The sequence below is a fragment of the Protopterus annectens genome, chromosome 5.part0 (genome assembly GCF_019279795.1).
Source record: "Protopterus annectens isolate FY-2018-M chromosome 5.part0, PAN1.0, whole genome shotgun sequence".
Taxonomy (NCBI): domain Eukaryota; kingdom Metazoa; phylum Chordata; order Ceratodontiformes; family Protopteridae; genus Protopterus; species Protopterus annectens.
In genome coordinates, this window is record NC_056735.1 from 350,097,567 (window position 1) to 350,123,266 (window position 25,700).

The 25,700-nt window shown below is 41.8% G+C and overlaps 1 long non-coding RNA gene across 2 annotated transcripts in view; it reads left to right on the forward strand.

Annotated features, from left to right (window-relative positions):
- The window catches only part of LOC122802624, a 570,497-nt gene extending 555,369 nt beyond the window's left edge, over positions 1-15,128 (forward strand). For both annotated transcript variants that reach the window (XR_006364965.1, XR_006364964.1), the window contains exon 4: positions 14,614-15,128. This is a non-coding gene — a long non-coding RNA (uncharacterized LOC122802624). The remainder of the gene's footprint in view (positions 1-14,613) is intronic.
- Positions 15,129-25,700: the final 10,572 nt, after the last annotated feature.

A 25,700-nucleotide genomic window follows, 5' to 3' on the forward strand; every position in this document is an offset into this window, starting at 1 on the left:
TTGAAAGGGTGCCTCTGGTGTAAAGATAGCCATCTTACACTTAATCCTTGAGTATGCGGGTTATTTTAGTACAGAAGGATATTGTTCTTAAAACACAATTTGTGAACTTCTGCATACTTTCTCCTCTTTTTTCTTCTTGGCAAAGTTCTTCAACTAGAAAATAAATTGTCAAGGTTTATTATTGTTTCTGTATGAGGTTTAAATCTCAGTTATAGAGTACATGAAAGGTTCTGTTTCAATGCTTGTAGCAGTTTTTTCAAGAACAACAGCTGTAACTAAATTTCCATCAGTGGTGAGATTCCAGCTCCTCCACTCTTGCCCACAGCTTAGAAATTTTGTGCTGATCTTCTTGCACAGCTGTCTTGTATTCTAGGCATCAAGAAGCTTGTAGGGTGTTATCAGTCTCTCCTAAGGCTGCCTCAGCAGGACAGGCTGCTTTCATCTCTTGGTGAGCAGCGGTTAGGACTTTTATGTCCTCTGTGTTAGACAGGACTTTAAAGATCAGTTCAGACACTTTATCAAGATTCACAGTAAGCTCCTCTTTTCTAAAACTACCATCTAGGATGGCAGAATCAATGCTATCTGAAAGCACCAAAAGCCACCTTCTATTTTACCATTAATTTTAGATTCAGTGGACTTTTTGCAGATTTAATTCACTGACTACATCAGATAACTAATACTTTAGGCATAATGAAGAAGGAAAATAAAGAGGGCTTTGTCCAGAACTTCATCCCCACGCTGTTCACTCTTCCATACATAGCACAACCCTCCAATTTATTATGTTTTATATTTTAGCGACATCTGAAACTTTGTTACACACCTACAGTAAAGATACCAAATAATTCCAAAGACAATTAACATGCTTAGGCAAGAGAGACAACATAAGGGGCCGGTAGTTGAAATAATCTACACTGGTTCTGTTCCTTGCATGGTCTATTGTTTTTAGATGCATCCATCTGTTCATGGGGCTCCCTTCTTGTATCTATTTAAGTCAAATCACCATATACTCTGCCTAATTATCCAAAGTTTGTAGCAGATGACACCTTCTCCTAGGTCACACATGAGGTAAATATCCCAGATGATTTCAACATTGACTGGAGTCTGGCCTTTGATGCATACTCCTCTCAACTAGTCCAACTATGGATTAGCCCAGTTAACCAATCTTACTAACATGGATGATAAAGTTTCTTAAAAGGAAAGGATTCTGGAGTGGGTGGCCTTATACCTTCTTATAACATACTGAATATCAAATTAATTAGTGTCTGATATGTTAAGTGACCATCTTTTGGCCTTTACTCCAAAGGATAAGTAAAAAATCAAAAATATCTACTCTTATACTGTCAGCAGTAACAGAGATGCTGGGATTCATAAAGATGCCTTCCCCACCTGTTCAAGGATAGTGCGGCTTGACAGCATTGCATAACAGTTTGTACATTAATTGTGAATCTAAAATGAGACTGACAGCTTTTTCATGCAGGTAGTTGTGCTCTGATTTAAATAGGTATGCGGCATAACAAATACATAAGGAAACCCATCTGTGAAGTGAAACATTTACACAGAAGTGCATGGTACGATCTGTAGCAGCTGTGCAGCACCTTGCATGAATCTCATGAGATGTGAAGTGTCACTTCACTGACTGCTGCATCTTGGAGAGTGGAGGCTATGCTGTGCATTCTACCACATTCCTCAGCAGTATGGCACAAAGCAGTACTCAAAAAAAATAGATATTCTGAATTATGTCTTCTCCTAAATGTGGTCAAACCCAGTTATATTTTTCTTTATATGACCTCTAGTTTTATTCTAGAATTTTATGATCAGGATACATGTCTAAGACCCTGATGGAAGTTGTCCCTCATGTAAATCTTTTATGAGTCGATCCTGACCAACATCTAGAGTTTGATATTCATGTACGATTAGTGACAGTGAAAGTAAATCAAAAACTCAGTTTTGACTACTGAACCAGAAAATGAACCAAGCTGACTGGATACTGTAAGTTGTCCATAGGTGTGAGTGTGCACTTGTATGTGTGGTATGGAAGAACAACTGCAGCAGGGCTAGCCAAGCAGTGGTGCAAACATTGGCTGTAGATGTTTGTCACTATTGAAATGACACGCCAACGTCATGTGCAAAAATGGGAAAAAAGGGGTTGTGGATGGATGGATCATAACTGAGGAAACGACTAACATTTATCACTATTTGAAGCCAAAGAGAAAATAGTAATTCCTCTGTGCATTTAGCTTCATAACCATTCTGCATTCTTCATAATCACCTCTTTTGAACATGCTACAATTAAGTAGCCGGGTTTGTAACTAGCCATGCTTCCAGAATTCATCACTGCCTTTCTCTGAAGTTCCAGATCTGGTTTGGAGTCTGTCATTATTAAATCATACTCCATTTAAAGCTAGCCTGTTACATCTTAAATTATCATAACACGTTCTGTAATTCCCTCTTTAAGTTTTAACTTTTCAACTACAGCCACAGATTTCCCATTTGAAGTAATTCAGTCTGGCAACAATCATTTTCATGATTTGTTGTATTCAGATGTAATACCTAAGCTCTGCAATAGTCTTTCAAAATTCCTTATAACAGATTCTATTTAAGATAAAACACAGACACTTCTCTAGCCTTTTTTAAAAACCATTTGGTGATTGTAACTTGCTTTTTACCTGATGTTAAATGCATGGCACCTGATCTTCTGTGCACAGTTGCTTAAGGTTATATGTATGATTCTTTTTTCTTCCTCACTCACTGACTTCCCCATCTCTTTTTAAAAAAAATATTACAAATTCTTTCTGCTCATTTATTGATCTGATGTTATCCATGTCACTATTCCTCACTCTTGGGTCTTGGATCTCTCATCAGATCCAAGCCGGCACTTTACAGACAGCTTCTGAGGTCACGCTCCTCCCACTCCCATGATCCCTTGCTGCCCTCTAACCCCTCATTTGCTGTGATCAGCTACATGCATAGGTTTCTTGGCTCAGCTCGCAGTGGGATAAGTAGAGTATTTTTCTTGTCTTTCTTTCTCCCTTTTGGTAATTTCTTAGTTGTTTTGTAGTGTTACAGTTCTCTGTAGTATCAGTAGTTAGCTCTCCTCCCTTTTTATAACTTTGTTGGGTTGGTAGTTCTGTTTTGGCACCCTTTTTTTCTGTATTGCTAGGTTAGCTTTCTAGTAGTTGTGGAAATAAAGCCCAAATTTGTTCTTTTTTCTTTTCTTTATTACAAATCCAACGAACGACAGGTAGCTCCAAACACACAAAAAAAACGAATCTCTAGAACACCAAGCACATAAACGCTATGTCTCCACACTTGCGTTTTCGTTTACTCCACTTCATCGGATGCAAATGAATAATCATGACAAATAAAATCCCATATATATATATATATATATATATATATATATATATATATATATATATATATATATATATATATATACACATCCATTAGCTTAATTAATTCATATTCATCAATTAAATACTTTTCTAATTAAAGTCTCATGCAGTTAGCCAGGTTTTACAAGAGGGTCTTGCAGTGGACTCTAGTGGTTCATTGGTCTTCCCCGGTTCATCCTATGACAACCCCAGTCCACCTCACTCCAGTGTGCAGGCATCATCTCCTTTGGTGGATCCAGTCTCTCAACCTCCTAGCAGGCAGACTATTCTCTCTTCCTCCGCCCAGTGCCACTATGACCATGGATGCTTCCCTGTTGGGGTGGCAGGAGCATTTTCAGGGAAAGATGATCCAAGGCACATGATCCAAAGCAGAGACCAAACAGCATATCAATGTCTTGGAGATGAGTGCAGTCCTCCTCATGTTTTAAGCCTTCCAGGACTGCCTCTCTCTGGGTACCACTGCAGTTCACATGGACAACATGGCTGTTGTGTGGTACATCAACAAGCAAGGGGGCACATGCTTGTATCTGCTTTGTCAGGAGGCCATGAAGGTTTGGGAATGTGTGATGTTTTTGGGGCGCTTTCTCATTGCAACGCATATTCCTGGGAAGTCCAACATGCTGGCGGACAGACTCAGCAGGACAATTCTGAGTCCTCACGAATGGTCCTTGAATCCTACAGTGGTGAAAGAAAGCTTCCTTTGCTGGGGTCAGCCAAGGTGCGATCTCTTTGCATCTCCTCTCACCCACAAATGCAGCTGGTATTTCTTCCTGATTCCCCCAAATGGGGTGTCCCCCAGGGATACTCTGGTCCATGATTGGCCCCCAGGTTTCCTTTATGACTATCCTCCCTTGCCTCTAATTCCCAGAGTACTACAGAAAGCCCATCACCTCAAGGCTACCTTGATCCTCATTTCCCCCCTTTTGGCCTTGGTAAGTGTGGTTTCCCCTTCTTCAGTCTTATTTGAAGTTCCCACTTTGGGTACTAAATCCCATTCTGGATCTAATTTCTCTATCCCTCTCAGCTTCTGATTCCCAACCTACAGACGCTTTGTCTGACAGCATGGTTTATCCACTTCTAGTAATCCTGAATCAGCCCAGGCTACCTTCTCCTGTTAAGAACATTATCCTGGCCTCTTAGAAGGCATCCACTAGAAAGATTTACTCCAGTAAGTGGAAACAGTTTTCTATTTGGGCTAAACAGTGCAATCTCAATCCTGCTTTGGCTTACATTTCATATATCTTGCTCGTCTTGTCTTTGCTTTTTCAGGACAGAGTTAGCTTTTCAACTATCAAAGTGCAGTTGGCAGCTATTTTGAACTTCCATGTTTGTGGGGAACCTGACTTCTCCTCTCACTTGTGTAAAGCTTTCTTAAAAGGGTTTTTTCTGCTCAGACCCACTGTCATGGATCCTTCTCCCCATTGGGATCTTTCCTTTTTGCTGCAATCTCTCACACAGACTCCATTTCAGTCTGCTACCACATGTGATATCAAATTCTTGTCATGGAAGATATCTTTTCTAGTAGCCATCACCTCAGCTAAAACGGTTTAGGAATTACAGGCTCTTTCTATTAAACCGCTTTTCATGTTTTTTCCTAAAGATAGGGTGGCCCTTCGAACTAACCCATCATTCATAGGTTCATAGGTTCATAGGTAGGTACTAGGCTATCTGCCCGAGGGCATTTATAAGTCTAGCCAGAGTGTGTCGGTTTTTGCTGCCCCACTGATTAATTAACTGATCCTCTGTCAAGCAGAGCCAATGAAGTGATCCCAAGGGTGTATTTTCTGTTACCCATCCACTCGTCAAGGTTTCTCTTGAAGAGTGTTAGTGAGGGGCTCTGCCTGATGTAATTTGGAATTTTGTTCCAAAGCATGGGGAGTCTCTGTAACAGGAATCTATCCCTCAAGCATGTTCTATTTATTGCTGTGGCGAGGTTTAGCTCACTAGAGCGCGTGGCTCACAGTGACTTGGATTTCTTTAAGTGGAGCATGTCCATCAATTCTGAGTTGGACATGGCTTTGTAAGTCAGGCAGAGATCACCTCTGAGTAAGCGATATGCCACTGAGTACAGCTGGAGTTTATTCAGTCGGGCTGCATAGGACATATGTTTGAGGCCAGTAATCCTCTTGGTGAGGTACATTTGTGGTCTTTCCAGCTGTTGGAAGTGTCTTGTGAGGTACATCCCAAATGGGGCATTGTACTCTATGATGAGTCTAATGAGTGATGAGTAAAGGGGCACTATAACCTCTTTATTTCTAGATGCGAACCCTTTAGTAATTAGATGGGCCACATAGAAGGATTTCCTAACTACTTTGGCAATATGATTGTCAAAGGAGAGATTACTATCTACCTGGGTCCCCAGATCTCTAATTACCTCTTCTGTATTAAGGGGTTGCCACCTATGTGGTAATTCGTGGGTGTTTTGTTTTTCCCAAATGGGATGACTATGCATTTTTTGGCATTTAGCTTGAGGCCATGACTTTGACACCAGGTGTCCGTCTCAGTAAGGCCCTTTTGGAGGATGTCCGTGTCAGCCGGAGAGTCAATTATGGCTCCCAGTTTGCAGTCATCAGCGAACTTGGTTAATCATAGTCCTCCTGTGTTTGCCTGTACTTCTGAGAAGTATATGCTGAACAGTAGGGGTCCCAGGACCGAGCCTTGCAGGACACCACTTGTGACTGGTTTAGAGTCGGACCTGGAGCCTGCTATTCTTACCGTGTGAGTTCTGTCTGTAAGCCAGTTGACAATCCATCTTGTGACGTAGGGTTTTATGTTCAGGCTGGTGAGTTTTTCTGTAATACTTGAGTGGGGAATGGTGCCAAAAGCCTTGGCGAGGTCAAGGTAGGCTGTGTGAACCACTTTTCCCTCATCTATGGCCTTGGTGACTGTCTCGAAGTCAACCAGGTTTAGTAGGCATGATCTGCCCATAACAAAGCCAAACTGGGTCTGGTCTAGTGTTTGGAGGTTCCCAATGTCTTTGTTAATGAGTTCCATGATGATGTGCTCCATAGCCTTGTAGACCAGGCTAGTCAGGCTTATGGGGCGGTAGTTACCAGGGTCAGTTGTGGCCCCTCCTTTGTGGAGAGGAATACTGTTGCTGTGTGCCATTCTATGGGCACGTAGCCTGTGGAGAGACTGAGGTTGAACAGCGTGTTTAAGTGGGGGGTTAGTTAATTCTGTAGTTCGTGCAAGACACAGCCTGGGACACCATCTGGTCCCATTGACGCTGTGTTTTTGGCTTTTGAAAGGGCTGTTTTCACCTGTGCGTCTGTGATTTTTGGGACACTACACTTTTCCGGTATTGTTGTGGGCCCTTTTGGAGGTGAGAGGGGGATGAAGTTTGCACTGAATCTATCTGCCAGGATGTTGGCAATATCAGTAGGTTCAGTATATTTTGTGCTATTTTGCACTAGTTCAGTGCATATCTGCGAGTTGCCACTTAGTTTCTTAACATAGCTAAAGATTATGTGGTTATGTTTTGAATCCTTGGCTATTTTTCTTTCGAAGTTAGCCTTGGATGATTTCATGAGGGACCTTCGTTTCTTACTGATACTGATCAGGGATGTCTTTCCTTCTTGGGATTTGCTTTTTTTCTGAACTAGTTTCCTCCTTCTATTGTATAGCCTGTTTATTGCAGGGGTCCAGCAAACTGGTTTCCTTCTCTTAGAGGAGTGAGTCTTGGTTTTGCTAGTCATGGCACAATCCATGCATCCTTGTAAGTGCTCACAGAGTGCATTTGTAAAGGTTTTTGCATCTTGGGCAGCATTATCCTTTAGCATGGGGGCTGTGAAACTTACCACCTCTGCCTTAAGTAAGGTGAAGTTTGCTTTAGAAAAGTTTTTTACTGTGGTTTCCTTAGTTGGGGGTGGTGGTGGGGTGTGGACATCCAGAGTGATTAGTTTATAGTCTGATCTAACCAGTGACGGGTTGACCTCCATTGTGGAACAGCTGTTGCCCCATGTTGGTGATGACCAGGTCCAATATGTTTTCACCTCTGGTAGGGGAGTTTACCAGCTGATTCAGGGTGTTTGATTTGATGAATTCCAGGAAGCGCTGGGCCTGGAAATTTGTACTCAAGTAGTTTTCCCACTGAATGGTAGGGTAATTGAAATCGCCCAATATCAGGGTGTTTGGTAGGACCTTCATGTTTTCCAGTGTTTCCAGAAAGGTGGAGTGGTGGTCTTGGGTCATGGAGGGTGATCTGTAGGAGGCCACAATTTGCATTGCAGATTTGCCCAGTGTTAGTTGCACATGGATGATCTCAGAGGTATCATGCTGCGTCTCTAATCTGGAGGTGTAGGTATCCCTGATGAATATGGATACACCCCCTCCTTTTATGTTTCGGTCTGTGTTCTGTGGCTGAAGCGTGTGGTATGAGTTGTAACCTGGTAGTGCTGGGGTGCTCTCTGGAGCCTTGAACCAGGTTTCAGTTACTGCACAGATGTCAATGTTCTCCATACTGAGGAGTGCTTCGAGCATGTGCATTTTGAGATTTAAACTCCTGGCTTTGAGTAACATAACCCTCAGTTTTTTGTTAATTGTGCTGTTTACAGAGGTAGGTTTGACTTTTGAGCCTTGCCTAAAAAAGGCACTACGGGGGCAGCAGAAGCCTTGGCCAGTATTCAAAAGCCTAGGGGTGACAGGTGCAAGCCGTCTCTTGTGAAGCAATGCGGCTTGTCAAGCATTTCTTCCCAGGCTGACAGACACTGGATCCCCTTTGAATGACACCAGAAACTTATCCAATTGTTGAAATGAATCATTTTTTCTTTATACTGAGGTATCATTCTTGGTGAGGGCAGGATGCTACTCAGGGTCAGGTCATACCAGCCTGGGCTGCATGATCAGAGAGCTCTTCCATGTCTGTTTTCGTGTAGTCCAGGGAGGTACATCTCAGGTCATTCACACCAACATGAACAATGACAGAGTCATATTTGTACTTGTTCTGGAGTGACTTGAGTGCTTGTGTTATGTGGCAGATTCTGGCTCCCGACAGGCAGCTAACAGTAACCTTTTGCTTGTCCAGCCTAGTGAGTGGGACGTCAGTGTGCCTGACTATAGAGTCACCTATTACTAGTGTGTTAGGTATGTTATTTCATCTTAAGGGCTGTGATTGTGCGGCACACTGATTTTGTGTTTTATATGTTGTCTGGTTTGTGACGGGAAGTGCAGGTTGTTTGGGTGTCTGCTTTGGAGGTCTCTGATGCTTTTGCAGGTTTTTATTTACAACCTCTGAGTATGATTTTGTGTATTTATGTATATTTTTTGCCAGTGCTGTTTTAGTAATTCTTTGTGCGGCTGGAGGTGTGGTGCAAGTGTTAACTTTCTCCTCTTGACTGTCTGTTCCAGTCTTGGGTGGAGACAGCTTAGCTTCCAGTTTGGTTGTATAATTGCATCTCTCACACATGTTAGTGTTTTGTGGTAGGAGAAGAGGGTTGTCTGTGTACATGAGGCAGTTGTAACATTGCCTCAGGATACCCAGATTCACTAGCTGGACTGGAGAGTGCTCCTGAAGTTGCCCTTTGGTCATGCCTGAATAGTAGGGTGAGCTGCTTAGTCGCTTGGTTGGTTAGGGGTGAGTAAAGAGCCTTGCCCTGCTGGGCAATCAGTGTCAGGTTATATTAGTGCTTGCTATTAGGTGCTGGGCTGTAAGATGCTTTTTGAGTGCTTAGGTTGAGAGTTAGACTAGTTTCAAGGGAAAAACTGAAGATGAGACTTAGTGGAGCTGGGAATAATTTAACTGTAGCTAACCGGCACTGCACAAAACCATGCAAATGTGGTTTTTATAGTAGGGAAATGATAGAGATAGAAATTAGCCCAAAATGGCCAATAAACTACTGGAACCACTCCTCCAGGGACAGATAGGTTGCTCAAAGCTCCTCTCTCTCACAGGTTAACAGAGAAACTTCCTTCTATCCAAGTAAGGTATGGGTAACTCAGAAACTAGTATCACAGCCCTGAATTCAGCACTAGCCTGAAAACTGGACTATACTAGCTTAGAAAGGCGGGAAACAAGGAATTTTCTTGTTTTTTTTTTTTTTTTTGAAAAGATAAGGCAAAAACAGTAAAAAATACACTTAAAACAGCTTTAAATGACTACAAACGATCAGAAAAGGCTATCGCACTTTAGTGTGTAACCTACAACAGTTAAACAAATTATTTAAACAAAAAACTTTTTAAAAGTGCAGGCAGTCAAATAAGTACAATTTGTGAAAAAAACAAGCTTTTAAATCACAATAAACGCTGGAAAATCTGCATTTAGGTGGAAAACAGTTAAGTACAGCAAGAAAGTACAGAAAACTGATACTTAATCACTCCAAAGTCTCTCTTCTAAGCTAGAAGGCTTGTATCAGTTTAAGGCTTTCTAGTGCTAGGGTCTATATTAGAAAACCGAACGTTCAAAAGTTCGAGTGTTCTAATATCGAACCCTATGAAGTGAAAATTTAAAACATCGAACATACAGAACAGCGAATTTTTTTCCTAGGGAAAAATTTGCTGTTCCAAAATACATACACACAACACAAGCACACCAAACAAACAGCAATCCACACACATAGACCTAAACTCTTACACCTAACCCTACACTAAACTATACATACACCACTAACTATCCACTTACCTTAACCCAAACCCTAACCCTATGGTCCATCACTATCGCACAGTTACCTCACCCGCTCCCTAACCCTAATTCACCTACCCCGCCCTAACCCTCACGTCCACACAATTGCACACTTACCTGAACCCGACCCATAACTTTCCACCACAGCGCTGAAAATACTGAAGCAACAGAAATGGACAACCAAATTCTTTCCCTAGGAAAAATTTTGGTTTTCTGTTTCTTCGATATTTTCAGCATTCGCTGAAAACGGGTCGATATTAGAGCACTCGAAATTTTGAACGTTCGGTGTTCTAATATAGACCCTAGTGCTACCCAGTAGGTTAGTTACAGGAAAGATGGGAAACAGGCGCAGATGTGGTCTTTTAAACCAGAAAGTTGAAAGAGACAGACAAACTGTCCAAATGGTCAATAAACTATAATTTCTGGGCCAAGAACCTCTCCTCTCATGGTAGACAGGCTACCTAGTGCTTACCACTCCCACTGATAAGCTAGAAGGCTTTCTTCCAACACAGAAAGGCTTGCGGGGTTCAGAAGCTTACCAACAGTCCTGGATACAGCAACTCTGTATCTGGACTAGGCTAGTTACAGGAAAGGTGGGAAAAAAAATGCATGTGCGGCTTTTAAACCAGAATGTTGAAAGAGATGGAAAAAAAACTGCCCAAACGGCCAATAGCTACAATTTCTGGTCCAGGAACCACTTCTCTTGTGGTAGATAGGCTACCTGATGCTCACCACTCCCACTGATAAGCTAGAAGGCTTCCCTCTAACACAGAAAGGCTTGGGGGGCTCAGAAGCTTACAAAGAGTCCTGGATACAGCAAATCTATACCTGGACTAGACTAGTTACAGGAAAGGTGGGGAACAAGTACAAAAGTAGGCTTTTAAGCCAGCAAGTTCAAAGATATGGAAAACTGCCCAAACAGCCAAATAAACTACAATTTCTGGGCCAAAACTCACTCTTCCTGTGGAGGATAGGCTACCTAGTGCTTACCACTCCCACTGATAAGCTAGAAGGCTTCCCTCCAACACAGAAAAGCTTGGGGGGGCTCAGAAGCTTACTAACAATCCTGGATACAGCAACTCTCTATCCGGATTAGGCTAGTTATAGGAAAGGCGGTAAACAGGCACAAGTGCGGCTTTCAAACCAGAAAGTTGAAAGAGATGGAAAAAACTGCCAATAGCTACAATTTCTGAGCCAGGGACCACTCTTCTTGTGGTAGATAGGCTACCTGATGCTTACGACTCCCACTGATAAGCTAGAAGGCTTCCCTCCAACACGGAAAGGCCTGAGGGGCTCAGAAGCTTACAAAGAGTCCTGGATACAGCAAATCTGTACCTGGACTAGACTAGTAAAAGGAAAGGCAGGAAACAAGCACAAACACAAACTTTTAAATAAGAAGGTTGAAAGAGATGTAAAAGCTTCCCAAACGGCCAATAAACTATAATTTCTGGGCCAGAAACCACTCCTCCTGTGGTAGATAGGTTACCTGGTGTTTACCACTCCCACTGATAAGCTAGAAGGCTTCTCTCCAACACAGAATGGCTTGGGGGGGATCAGGAGCTTACCAACAGTCCTGGATACACTAAATCTGTACCTGGACTACACTAGTTATAGGAAAGGCAGGGACCAAACGCAAAACAGGTTTTTAACCAAAAAGTAGAAAGAGATGGAAAAACTGCCCAGATGGCCAATGAACTACAATTTCAGGGCCAAAACCCACTCTTCCCATGGTAGATAGGCTACCTAGTGCTTACCACTCCCACTGATAAGCTAGAAGGCTTCTTTCCAACAGAGAAAGGCTTGCGGGGTCTCAGAAGCTTACCAGCAGTCCTGGATACAGCAAGTCTGTATCTGGACTTGACTAGTTACAGGAAAGGCAGGAAACAAGCTTAGAATTGTTGTTGTTGCAGAAAAGCAGCTAAAACAGCAGTAAATACAATTCAAATTGTAGTGCAGGCCAGCACACCCAAGTGTGTAGCAACACTACAGCACATACAGTTCAAATAAATGCAATTAAATGAACAAATGACTAAAAAACAAGTGCAGAAGGCAGTAAATTAGAAGGCTACTAACAAGCAGTAATAAGTGCAGGGTAAGAGCGACTGAACAGCATGCAGAAGAGCAACTAAGACAGTTACAGTAAGAGCAGCTGAATAATATATATATATATATATATATATATATATATATATATATATATATATATATTTTTTTTTTTTATTTTTTATTTTTTTGAGGGAGGGAACAGAGCAGGATTAAGATGCTACAGGGGTTGTCCTTCCCAAATGCTCTCTTTGCACACAGTAGGAGTGCCTGAAATCAGAATATGATCTCACTGCACTCAGTTGAGTGAGCAAATGAGATGGGCCCAGAAGGAGTATCCAAATACAAATCTACAATAGGGGCGGGCAATTTCAAAGCCACCAACATTAACACCAAAACAAGAACAGGGAGGGTGGGTAGGGAACTAACTGTAGAGAGACAGCCACAACGTTAGATGAGTTAATATTCAGTGATAAACACAAATAAATAAATTAAATACAGTATTAGATGCAAAACAGCAGATAAAAGTGTACTTAAATTCACTTATACGTCCCGCTGATTTCAGGTAGATGTTAGCCGGCCAAAGCTCTGATATTAAGCAGAGATAACTCAAAATGTACCACTTATATAAGGCAAGAATGTCAGTGATGAGCTGAAACTATCCCCCACTGCTATCAATGGCTATACAGAAATTCTAAAAAATACTCTGTAGAGAGACAGCCACAAGTTCAGTTGAGTTAATATTCAGTGAAAAACACAAATAAACCAATTAAATACAGTACTATATGCAAAACAGCAGGTAAAAGTTTACTTAAATTCACTTATACGTCCAGCTGATTTCAGGTAGATGTTAGCCGGCCAAAGCTCTGATATTAAGCCTGCCTAAGGTTGCCACAGAAGCGAACCTGAACCACTCAATCCAATTGCTAGTCTTCTTTCCAAATTTTGCTAACAAAGGGGATTATCTCTTACATAGACAACTGCATTTCTCCTTAGATGGTACAAAGACCTTCCGCAAGTTTGATCAGCTGTTTGTGGCATTCTTTCTTAACAGGAAGGGTCAGATTGTATCCAAATTAATTATCTCTCATTGGATTTTGATGTGCATTTCCTTTGCTTATTCCTCCAAATGTTTATCTTTACCAGGGCCCATTAGAGCTCATTCCACTAGATCAATGGCTACATCAACTGCCTTTTCTTTGCCATCATTACATAGATGACATTTGTACGGCAGCTACCTGGTCTTCTCCTCACACTTTTGTTAGCCACTACAAACTTGACATTGTTTCCAGGAACAGGGCTTCCTTGAGCTCCACAGTTGTTCGGCATGTCCTTCCATGATGCCGGCCAGGATTTAAGGTAGCTGGGGACTCTGGCCCAAGAGTGAGGAATAGTGACATGGATAACATCAGATAGTTATGTACTTACCATAACTTGGCATCTGTGTTAACCTATGTCACTATTCATCACTATCCCTCCCTCCATCCCCCGTCCTGTAGGATCTAGAGGATGTGCAGATGTCCTTTTTGGTGGTCAAGGTCTTCCTTAGTTGCTTTCTAGCTTAGGGCAAACTTGATCTGAGGGGTTAAAGGGCAGTGAGGGATCATGGGAGTGGGAAGAGCTCAAGCCTAGAATCTGATCTTGGATCTGATATTGGATTCAAAACCCAAGAGTGATGAACAGTGATGTAGGATAACACAGATGCCAAGTTATGGTAAGTACATAACTCTTCATTTCAATTATATATTCATTTTTACATAAAATTGTTTTTATATGTTGCTGTTGTTGGCAATTAATGTTTATTTTCATTATATTCTTGTACACTTGCTTTACTGTAGTATGCACAGTTGCATGAGCTTTTTTTGTTGAGCTCTTCTCCACAGACATCCAAAAACAGGTTATGCACAATTGGAATTTCCTAGTTATTAGATATAAACAAGTAATGAATGAATAAATAAAAAGAATTGGAACAGACACTTCTTCGTAAACAAGGCTTGAAGTATTTTCTTTAATGTCTCTGAGTAGCAATATCAAGTTCTGTGCAGACTTTACAGGTTTGATCTTTGTGCACTGGTCAAATTAAAGCAAACCCAATGAATGCAGATCTGCTTCTGCTATCTGAGTAGTTACACGGGCAATTATCCTTCATAGTTTGAATCACTAAGCTTGGAGTCCATTTCTCAACTTGCATAATGCAAAATCAAAATATGAACAAATCAATGTTGGGATCTAGTTGCAAGGTAATTTCTTATGAAATGCAGGAAGTAAAAGAAGTTTTATTTTAAACAACAAGGATGAGCAATTGATGTTATCACTTATGCTGGGAGACAAAAATGCCAAACTTCTCACAGTTTCTGGGAGGCTCAGTGATGGTTCCTCCAGCCAGATTATCTCAATGTAAGATGGGTAAAACTTTTGCCTGATTGCTAAATGGCTGAAAGAAAAACTATTAACACTAGCTAATGTTTCATATTTATTTATGCATCTAAGCAGTTTGTTAGAATTAAGAAATATAATTAATTTGTTTTATTTCTTTTATTCATTAAAACTTTGTTTCAGGTCCCAAATGAAGGCTTTATTTATCTTTGAAAAGAGAATCACTTCTCATCCCAGCAGTCATGTGGAGAATAAAGCATAGTTAGTCAAAATGCCAATTGCTTCTGAGGTTGCCATGAAAGGAGCGACTCAACTTATCCCAAGATACAATTACCTTGGAGTTAAAACTTAGCTTACTGGATAGATGGATATTTACTCTAACAATTGTTCTAACTAATTTGCAAATCCCACTTAAAAACATTGTTTTCACTGAAACAAAATGTTCACATTCATTTTTGTATTGACTTACACTTGTGTAATGCTAGCAACCATCTTTAAAATGTCAAGAGTTTTTCCTTGTCTTGTTTCTTAGTCATTTTTGGGGTTGGACAGTTGCAATGATTCTTATGTACCTTAAAAGTAAGGTAGCTCAAAGTATTACCTTTCTCATTATGTGAGGTGCATTGTGACATTTATTTAGCATTCTTAAGAGCTGTGTTATAATCATTTTCTAACCAGCACCATAATTTATGACATTAAAAGAAAAAATAATTACTTTTTGACAGGGTGCTCATCACTTTTTTTTCTGAGTGGATCAAAACTAGACTGACTCTAGTTAATGCCCACTTGTTTGTTAAAGTGGCATAATTACTCATTAAGATTAGTGTGTATATAGACATTTTTGAAATAAGGATTTTATGAAAAGACTATTCTATAGTCAGATGAGTGTAGTTCATTTAAGTATCTTTTTAAGAATCTTTATTAATGTTTCTTTCCTCATACCTTATCAGAATGTAATGAGCTTCAGTGCTGGTGGAACACTGGGGTGGAACTTCGCACGTTTGCCTGTTGTTATGCAGCCACTAATTTGGTTTATATAAGTAAGAGGAACACATAGTATAGTGCATGGGTTGCCCCTACAGATTTTTTGTGATTTAGCATGTTATATGCTTCTCAATGAAATATACTTCTCAAGCCTAGGCCATTGAAGGGCAATTTGATTAAATATAGATAAACCCTATGAAAGAAATAATTTTAGTAAGTGTATTTAAAAAGCTACATCAGTGATAGTATTGTGAACAATACGCAATGCTTTCCATTATGATCAGTCACCTCAAATAATTTTCTGTTGCTCAAACAAATGTCTAGATGTTCTTCGTGTTTCACTGTTGCAGTCATCACATTTGGGTTATCCCCTGCCAGGGTAGCTCTTGGCCAGTCCGAATTCCAGAGGCTTAGTATTTCTGCATCAGTTGCTGTTGCTTCAGGACTGACATCAGGTCGTCAGTAGTATAAAATAAGGCAGCCAACGCCATTACATCAGTCTTTCTTGCCATGGATCCCGAAGCAGAAGCAGTTCGCATGAGTGCCATTCGACCGCTGCCTGAGTTTCATCTACCGAATTGAAGTTGAAGTCTTCTAAAGCTAAGTACCCCATTGGGATCCTTTTTTCTTGCACTAACCGATGTCAGAAAAAGTTAATAATTGTCTCGCCTGTGGAAAGCAAATACCACACCGAGACTTTCATTCTTACAGCATCACTTGTTTAGGCCCAGACCACGATATCCCTCATTGTCGCTTCTGTACTTTGTTCAACGTCAGAACTATCCATCGTCGGGCCCTTATTGTAGCTAGATATTTTCGCTTACAGTCTTCGAATTCCGATATGGCTTCAGTAAGCCATCCGACAGCAGATCCTCTGAAAAAACATAAAGATAAAGACAGAGACAGGCCGCAGAGGTCCAAACCTACAGATGACGTTTCCGTTAAGCTAGTCGTCAGTTCTCTGGTCCTCATTGAGGCGCTTTTGCAGCCCCTGATGCCTGCTTCTGTGGATTTGCAGGCCGCTACCGAGACCCTTTCAGAGTCCAGTATGCCGCAAAACTCTTCTTCGACTAAGGCTCTTGTGATCATCTCTACCTTGGATGGGTCCGGAGCTACTGAGCAGGCACCAGCTTCCGAGGAAGTCCTTTGCACTACCGATTCTCAACACAAACTGACGTCTTCTTTCTAAACTACCATTGTTTTGAAAATGACTGAGTTTCTTAGGCCCAGGGTATGAACCACATCCAAGACAACCCAATCTCAGGCACCTGGTTCCTTGCCTCAGTCTCAAATGCTTAAAATAGCGGAAGACCTTATCATGCTGATCAAGGGAAGCCAAACTACCCCCTCCAAAAGGAAAAGAGATCTGTCTCCTGCAGTTTCGTCTGAACAAGAGTCAGATGACTCTGATGCATCTGAATATGAAGACATGCAACCCCTCTCTACTTATGAGGATTCTGATGCAGAGAATGCCATCCTTTCAGCCTCTCCCCCAGAGGATTTTTCCTTTGGGGAAACCCTTCATACCTTAAGGGAGCATTGCCAATGGGAGAGTCAAGGCTACCCTCAGTCTAAAAAGAGACTTGGGGAATTCTTAGATCTTCCACAGCACAGACCCTTGGCCATCCCCCCAGTCCTGGTTGTTGTGGAGGATGTTTTCCTGGAATCCAGCTTGACTCCTGACACCTTCCCTCCTGCACCCAGAAACCCAGACAGGTACTATAGAGTCCCTGACTCACACAAATTTCTTTTTAAAAATCCTACTGCTGACCCTGAGGTAATTTCTCAAGGGCCTAAAGGGATTAAAGTAACCTCTGCTAAGAATCCCAACCCCTCAGATTGGGATTCCCGAGCACTAGACAAATGGGATAAAAAAGTATACACCTCAGCTACTCTTGCTATCAGGGCACTAAATTGTCAGTTCCATATGCTAAAATTTCAGCAACATTCCCTGGAACTCCTCAAACAAAAAATGTCTTCCCTTCCTGGTTGTACAGAATCTAAAGAGTTACAAGAGTTAATGCATTCTGCAAGTCAAGTAACTAAACACACCTTGCACTGTAGTTTTGACACCCTAGAAACTTCTTGCAAGGCAGCAGTCACTGGATCTGTTATTAGAAGGCATGCATGGCTTAAGGAACAGCCCCTGCCAGACCATGTCAAATCTAAATAGTTGGATGCCCCCTTGCATAAAGACAACTTATTTGGCACTAAGGCAGAAGAGGTCTTAAAAAAGATGGAAGAAAAAGCAAAATCTATGCAGACAGTTAAGGATTTCTTACAGGTCCAGCCACCCAGGTTCAGCAGGCATTGTCCCACCAAGCATTGATCCTTTCTTGCTCCCACTAAGCCAGTCCAGCCCAGGCCCCGGGGGAACCAAACTCCTCAGACAGCATCCACAGGGAATGCAGAGATCTAAGCAGTGGACTACCTCCACTTCAAAACCAGGGAGTTCTAAGCCACCCCCTTATGGTAAGAACTCACAATGACTCACCTCCCCCACCCCCCATTCTTGCTCTATCCATCCTAAACATTTTCCTGGTGATCCCAAAATTTAAACAACTCACCATCCAGCAGCTGCTACCCATGCCCTCCAAGGACAGTTGGCTAGCCATCCTAGATCTAAAAGAGGTCTGCCTCCACATTCCTATCAGGGAATCATGCAGGAAATATCTCCGTTTCAGGGCAGGATCTCAACACTTTCAGTTCTCTGTGCTTCCCTTTGGCTTATCTACTGCTCCCAGACTTTTCACAAAATGTCTGGCTCCGGCCATTGCCTTTTGCAGACAAAGGAATATCCAGATTTACCCATACTTAGATGACTGCCTTATTCAGGCAGGCAGCCAGGAAAAGCTGCTCAAGCACCTGGCCTTTGCAAAGACACTCCTAACATCCATAGGGTACACAATCAATGAAAATAAATCCAAACAGGTGCCCACCCAAAGGATTATCTTCCTGGGAGCAAGCCTGGACACAGCATCCCAGATGGCATTCCTTATACCAGAAAAACTAATTTTCCTGACAGCCTACTTCTCTCAACTAGCCACCAGACCCCAGTTATCTACAAGGAAGATCCTGCAGGCTCTGGGGTTCATGGCATCTTGCATACTACCCATTTGCATATCCCAAACTACATATGAGGAAACTTCAATGGTACCTAAAAAGCCTTTGGTGTCAACACTCTTCTGATCAAAACAGACAACACCACTGTGATGTGATATATCAACAAGCAGGGAGGGACTGACTCCTACCCTCTATGCAGGCTGGCCATGACCCTTTGGCACATAGCCGCTGCCATGCAACTGCACCTGTTAGCACAATTCCTACCAGGTCCTCTCAACTCTCTGGCAGACCAATTAAGCAGAAATCTTCTGGACCCACACGAGTGGCAGCTCAACAGAAGAAACTTCACCCTAATAACTCAGAAATGGGGCACTCCAAAGGTCAACCTGTTTGCCTCCCACATCAACCATCAGCTCAGCAAATTCTGCACAAGGGAGCATCAGTGCATGGTTTGAAAGTGGATGGCCTGTCCTTCCCCTGGATCAATCTATTGGTCTATGCCTTTCCTCCACTACCTCTCATCCCCAGGGTACTGCTCAAAATAAAGGAGGAAAAACCAAGGACAGTTCTTATAGCTCCAGACTGGACTCGCCACCACTGGTATTCCTTGCTGCACAGCCTGTCCCCACTGGCACCATGGCATCTTCCTCAGATTCCAAACCTCCTGACCCAGAGGGAAGAGGAATTCATGCATCCCCAATTGCAGACACTCAATTTGGCAGCTTCGCTTATTCCCTAACCCCGGATCAATCTGCCAGCCTCAGTAAACAGGTTCTAGATGTTATACGCGAGGCCAGATGCCCTAGCATTAGAAAGTCTTATGCTGACAAATGGAAAAGGTTCTGCACCTGGATCCAGGCTAAGGGAGCCAATACGGCACAGCCCTCCGTCCCTCTCATCCTGGATTACTTAGCTGACCAACTACACAGTGGCCTCTCTTTCTCCTCTATAAAAATTCATGCCTCTGCTATCTCTGCTCATTTCCCACTGAGCAGCCCCTTTTCTCACACCCTTTGATCAAACAGTTCCTAAGAGGGGCTAGCAACTTGAGGCCACCCAGAAGAGCACCAACCCTAGCTTAGGACCTTAACTTTGTGTTGAAAAAGCTCACCCTGCCCCCTTTCAAACCAGCTTTTCTGCAGAGCTAAAATTTCTCTCCAGGAAGACAGCTTTCCTTCTGGCCATCACTTCAGCCAAAAGAGTCTCTGAGCTGCAAGTGCTCATGGCTGTGGAACCCTTCATCATCTTCCATGCCAACAGGGTATCCCTCAGAACTAACCCATCCTTCATGCCCAAGGTGGTGTCCAGTGTGGCTCTCAACCAATCCATTCATTTGCCTTCCTTTTTTTCTAATCCCCAGAACAAGGGGGATAGGATCCTGCACTCTCTAGATGTGCACAGACAGCTCAGACTCTATCTAGACAAGACTAAATCCTTCAGAAAGTCAAGATCAATTGCTGGTTAGCTTTGCTACAGGGGCAGAAGGCAAAGCCATCTCCAAACAAACCATTTCCAAATGGATAGCACACTACATCCATTTCTGCTACAAACAACATGTAAAGCCCCCCCCACCCAAGGGGGTCAGGACTCACTCCACCAGAGCAGCCTCCACCTCTGCAGCTTTCTTCAGAGGAGTCCCCACCAGGAACATCCTGGAGCCTACCACCTGGATTTTGTTCACACTTTTACCAAACAGTATCACCTGCCTCTCTTCTTCAAATCCAGGGCAGGGTTTGCCTTTGCAGTCTTGCAGGGCATTCTAGCCAGCCCCTAGTTTCCTTGACTGCCTCCACCCATTTCCTTAGCTTTGGGAATCAAGCCAAATGTGATGACTGCAACAGTGAAACACGAAGAACATAGTACAGATGTATACACTTACCATAAATGTAGATGTTCGAGTGTATTCACTGTTGCAGTCCTGGTTTCCCTCCCTCCATCCCCCTTTCTTCTCTTTCTTTACAAGGGACAGATTGGTATTTACTTTCTATTGGTGGGGTTCTTCTACAAGAGCCTGGCTCCTACTTGGGGGCTCCTGACAGGTTATGGCAAGAAAAACTGATGTAATGGTGTCGGCTGTCTTACTATACTACTGATGACCTGATGTCAGTCCTGAAGCGACAGCAACCAACACAGAAATACTAAGCCTCTGGTATTCAGGCTGGCCGAGGGCTACCCTGGCAGGGATAACCCAAATGTGATGACTGCAACAGTGAATACACTCGAACATCTACATTTTTGGTAAATGTACACAACTGTACTTTCTTTTTAAAAATCTACTACACTTTCACTTCTCCTTAAATAGCAGCTTAAATTATTCCAGTGGATAACAAATCAACCAGAGAATGACAAACTCCTCCTTATTACTATAATGGACTAGTAGCACAGATAAGGAGATACAGTCTCTAGTTTCAGTTATAGAAGTACATACTTCTAGATGGTAAAGTTCTAACAGTGCAGGATCATTGGCACTTAGAAATTCCACACCTTTTAAAATGATATTCAGTACAGTATATGAACGATGTCTTTATGGGCTTTTTTCCTGCAATTTCTGTAACCTTCTGAGTAAAAAGTATTTGAGGCCTAATGGGAATTGACATATAGACTATAAAGATTATTACATTCCAATATTGGTCTTACCTAAGAGGAACACAGAGGGAATAAGACTGAAGTACTTCTCATGGAGACTTACTTAATGATGAGTTAGATAAAGCTAAAGGCTTTTAAACTGGGTAACAAAATGTTAGCCTTCCCCACCTTCAGACCACTAAATTAATGTGTGAGAAACAACAGAGGCAGCGTTTCTATCTATATTAAAGATAAATTCACCTCCCATCTAGTTAAACTGGAAAACTCCATGTAGTTACTCCAAGTTCAGACAGTGGGTAAGACCCTATTCAAGTCATAGTCAGTTATAGATCCCCCTCCATGGGTCATGACGTGCACAAAACATACTTGACCAGACTGGAGACAATCCAAATATTACCGAACACTCTGGTTATGGCGAATTTCAATTATCCCACTATCAACTGGGAAACCTACTCCAGCCTGAACCCACTAGTGCAAAAGTTGTTAGCTCAAATGCCCTGGAACAAATTGTTCATATCCTGACAAGAGGAACAAACATACTATATCTGGTCCTCACTAACATGTCAAATGGATGCAGTACCGCAACTGTTGGACCCTCATTTGTTAAATCTGACCACAAATCAGTCACCTTCAAGCTGACACTAACACCAGAACTCACAAAGGGCAAAAATCAGACTAAAAAACTTCACCATGGCAAACTATGCACTCTTTGGTGAAGGTATAAATGCATTCTGAGCCCCACCCCAAGCTGGAAGTGGTAACTACACCGAAGCTTACACTAAAGCCCTGTACAACCACTTGCATAAGTGTCTAGACTAGGTTTTATCAGAAAGAATCAAAGCCAGAGCCTCAACTAAAAACAAGCCACCATGGTGGACATTAGCATCAACAGATTTTACAATAAATGCAAAAATTTGCTGTCCATGAAAAAATAAAGGTGAGACCCCAACAATGGAAAAACACCCTCCTTGGCCTCACCAGGCAAATAAGATAACTTGTCAAATCACCTAAGGGCCTCTTTGAAAAAAATGTAGCTAGCACAGCAAGAATAACCATAAGGCCTTTTATAGCTACATAAGTAGCTTAAAAGGTAGGACCCAAGCATGTACAGAACTAGTGACCAATGGTATCACGCACACTGACCCCACAGAGATACCAAACCTGTTAGCAGATAGGTTTGGTGAAAATTTCACTCCCTATCCCCTCCAAATCTATCACAAACCTTCCACCAACCCTCTGCTCTACATATCTAAAGAACAGGTCATCAAAGCCTTGTCCAAGGCAAAAAACACAGCCTCTGTGGGACCAGACTGCATCCCATTCTGTCTTCTAAACAGGCTAAAACATGAACTACCATTACCATTAAGTACCCTTTTCAATTGTAGTCTAACCACAGGCATTGTTCCCACAGAAGCGAGAACAGCAACAGTTATTCCCCTTCATAAAAGTGGCCTAGCAAAAGATCCAGGGAATTACAGACCCATAAGCCTGACCAGTCTCATCTGTAAGGCCATGGAACATATCATTATGGACCTCATAAATAAAGACTTAGGTGAGTACCAAACCCTGGATTCTACCCAATTCAGCTTCATCAAGGGGAGATCCTGCCCGTTAAATTTTGTGGATTTTTTAAAAAATGTAACCAGGACCATTGATGAGGGCAGATATATGCACACAGCATACCTCGACTTGGCAAAGGCTTTAGACACAATCTCACACTCAGGCATTAACGATAAACTTAGCATACTGAATGTAAATCCCTTCTTTGCATGATGGGCTGCTAACTGGCTCACAAACCGGACACGCACTACCAAAGTGGGTGACTCCATATCAACCAGCAGACCTGTTACCAGTGGGGTGCCACAGGGGTCAGTGCAGGGCCCCCTACTATTTGGTATATACTTCTCAGAAGTTCAGGTCAAAACTAAGGGGTTGTGGCTGACCAAGTTTGCAGACAACTGCAAACTGGGTGCAATTATTGAATCCCCAAATTATGTCAGTGTACTCCAGGAGGGTCTTACACAAACCAGCGACTGGTGTCTTAGTCATGGTCTCAAACTGAATGCAAAGAAATGCATCATCATTCCCTTCAGCACAAACAATGTCCATTCACACTATTAATTCAGCAACAATATCCTAAGTACCCACGAAGTGGTAAGGGATTTGGGTTCACAAGTTAACTTCAACCACCATGTGTCTGCTGTAGTAAGGAAGGCTTTCTACATAGCATACTTGATTAGTAAAGGCATCACCTTGAGAACAAAAGAGGTTATAACCCCTCTGTACTCAGCACTAATCCAGCCCATAATTGAGTATAACGCCCTGTTTGGCATGTACCATAGAAAGCACCTGCAGCAATTGGAGAGACCTCTGAGGATTTTAACAAAGAAGATGAAGGGACTCCAGCACGTGCCATACACAGGCAGACTAAAGTCCCTGTCACGTTACTCTGCATCATATAGACTTCTTAGGGAAGACTTATGCGTGGCTTACAGAGCAATCTCAGACCCAAACCTAATGCACTTGCTGCATATCCATAAATCAAACGGGACTAGAGTCACCCATTCCAGGGACGTAAAAATGGCCTGTGACTTAAATAGGACATGCTGGAGGGACAGATTTATCTTCCAGTGACTGCAGCATCTTTGGCATAGGCTAATAATATAGTTCAAGTTGAGAGCTGGGATGCTGTAATTACCTAAATGGATATTAACAGGCTTAACAGAAGTTATTGTGAGTAGTAATTCTTAGACCATTTCTTAACATTGAATAAAGTATGTTGAAAATGTAACATCCTCAGGATTATTAATGATTCCATTAATCTTAGAGTTACCTTAATTTTGCACAAGTAACAGTAATTAACTCTAATATCAGGGAATAATATGTTAAATAATAATGGGTGTATTACTAAACTGTGCAGTACCCCTGAACTCACCCTCATACATGTAACTGACTGACTTTTAACTGTGGCTCTGAATTCCTTTTCAAGTAGCCAGTTGTTAATTCTTGCTATTATTCATGATTAATACCAAGCTTCATCAATTTTCTAATAGCTGTTTATGGGTAATTGAGTCAAATGCCTTGTCCAAGCCACCACACACAAACTTGTATATGTATGTGTATGTCTCAATCTCAAATTTCAGTATCTCAAGACCATAAAGGTGAACGCTCAAAATTCCAAAACCCCAAAACCGCGAAAAACAAAATTGCAAACATTAACACACCATACAACACACAACACATACACCATCCTACCCACACTACAACAAATCAAACAACAAAACATACACAAACACAATAACACACATCAACACACCTAAACTACATATAAACGGGGGGGCAATCCCCCCTGCACCCCACATGTGGAGGCTGTGCCCCCCACCCCCCTACTTATATATACTGCCTCTGAGATTGCACAAACAGGAAAAGACAGCAAACTCACACCCAGACATTCTACAGTCCGTCTCTTACACACACACACACACACACACACACACACACACACACACACACACACACACACACACATCACACATATACAAACACCAACACATCCAACACTTACACACTCATACTTTCACCTGCCTACCCTAACCCACAAGTACAACTTACAAACACACTCACATACATACAAACTCCCACCCAAAACCCTTACAAAACAGTCACTTACCTTAAATCGCACCTAAATCCACACACACCAGACACCATCCACACAAGCCACTGCACGTAATGTGGCGTAAAGCCATAACCATGAATTTAAGATAGTCGAATTCACGATTATGCACTTTCGCTATTTTAAAAATTTGCCTTTATGGTCTCAAAATACTGAAATTCGAGATTTCAGTATTTCGAGATTATAAAGGGGAACTATATATATATATATATATATATATATATATATATATATATATATATATATATATATATATCTATAGGAGCACTACAGAATCCTGAAAGCCCAAAATCCTGAAGACCAAAATCCTGAGACCAAACTCCTGAAAGTTCAAAATCCTAAAAACTCATAATCCTGAAAACTCAAAATCCTGAAAACACAAACAAAACAAATAAAACACAAACCATATTACTTTTCTCCAAGTACTAAAGTGCAATCTCGGAGTTGTTATATTTAAGTAGCGGGGGGGGGTGCATGGGGAGCTTGCCCCCCCTGCATATATGCATATAGTTGAAGGGTAATATGTTTCTGTATGTACTTGTGGTGGAATATAATAAATATTGGTATCCTGTGTGTTTTCAGGATTTTGAGTTTTCAAGATTTTGAGTTTTCAGGATTTTGAATTTTCAGGATTTTGGTCTCAGTATTTTGGGCTTTCATGATTCTGTAGCGCTTATATATATATATATATATATATATATATATATATATATATATATATATATATATAGTATACATGCATTTGCGCAAACGGCTGATGTCCAAACATGAACATGCTGAAAGCAGAACCCCAGGATCGCGAAATGTCAAAGCTGCGGATGTCGAATCCGAGATTACCGAATGCTGGCCAGGCTACTATACCCCCTCTCAACCCATGGTAGCGCTTGTTGCGGCGGTTGTGTGATCAGGAATTTTGAATTCGATGTTGCACATGACATTATGAGCATTCACGAGTACGAGATTT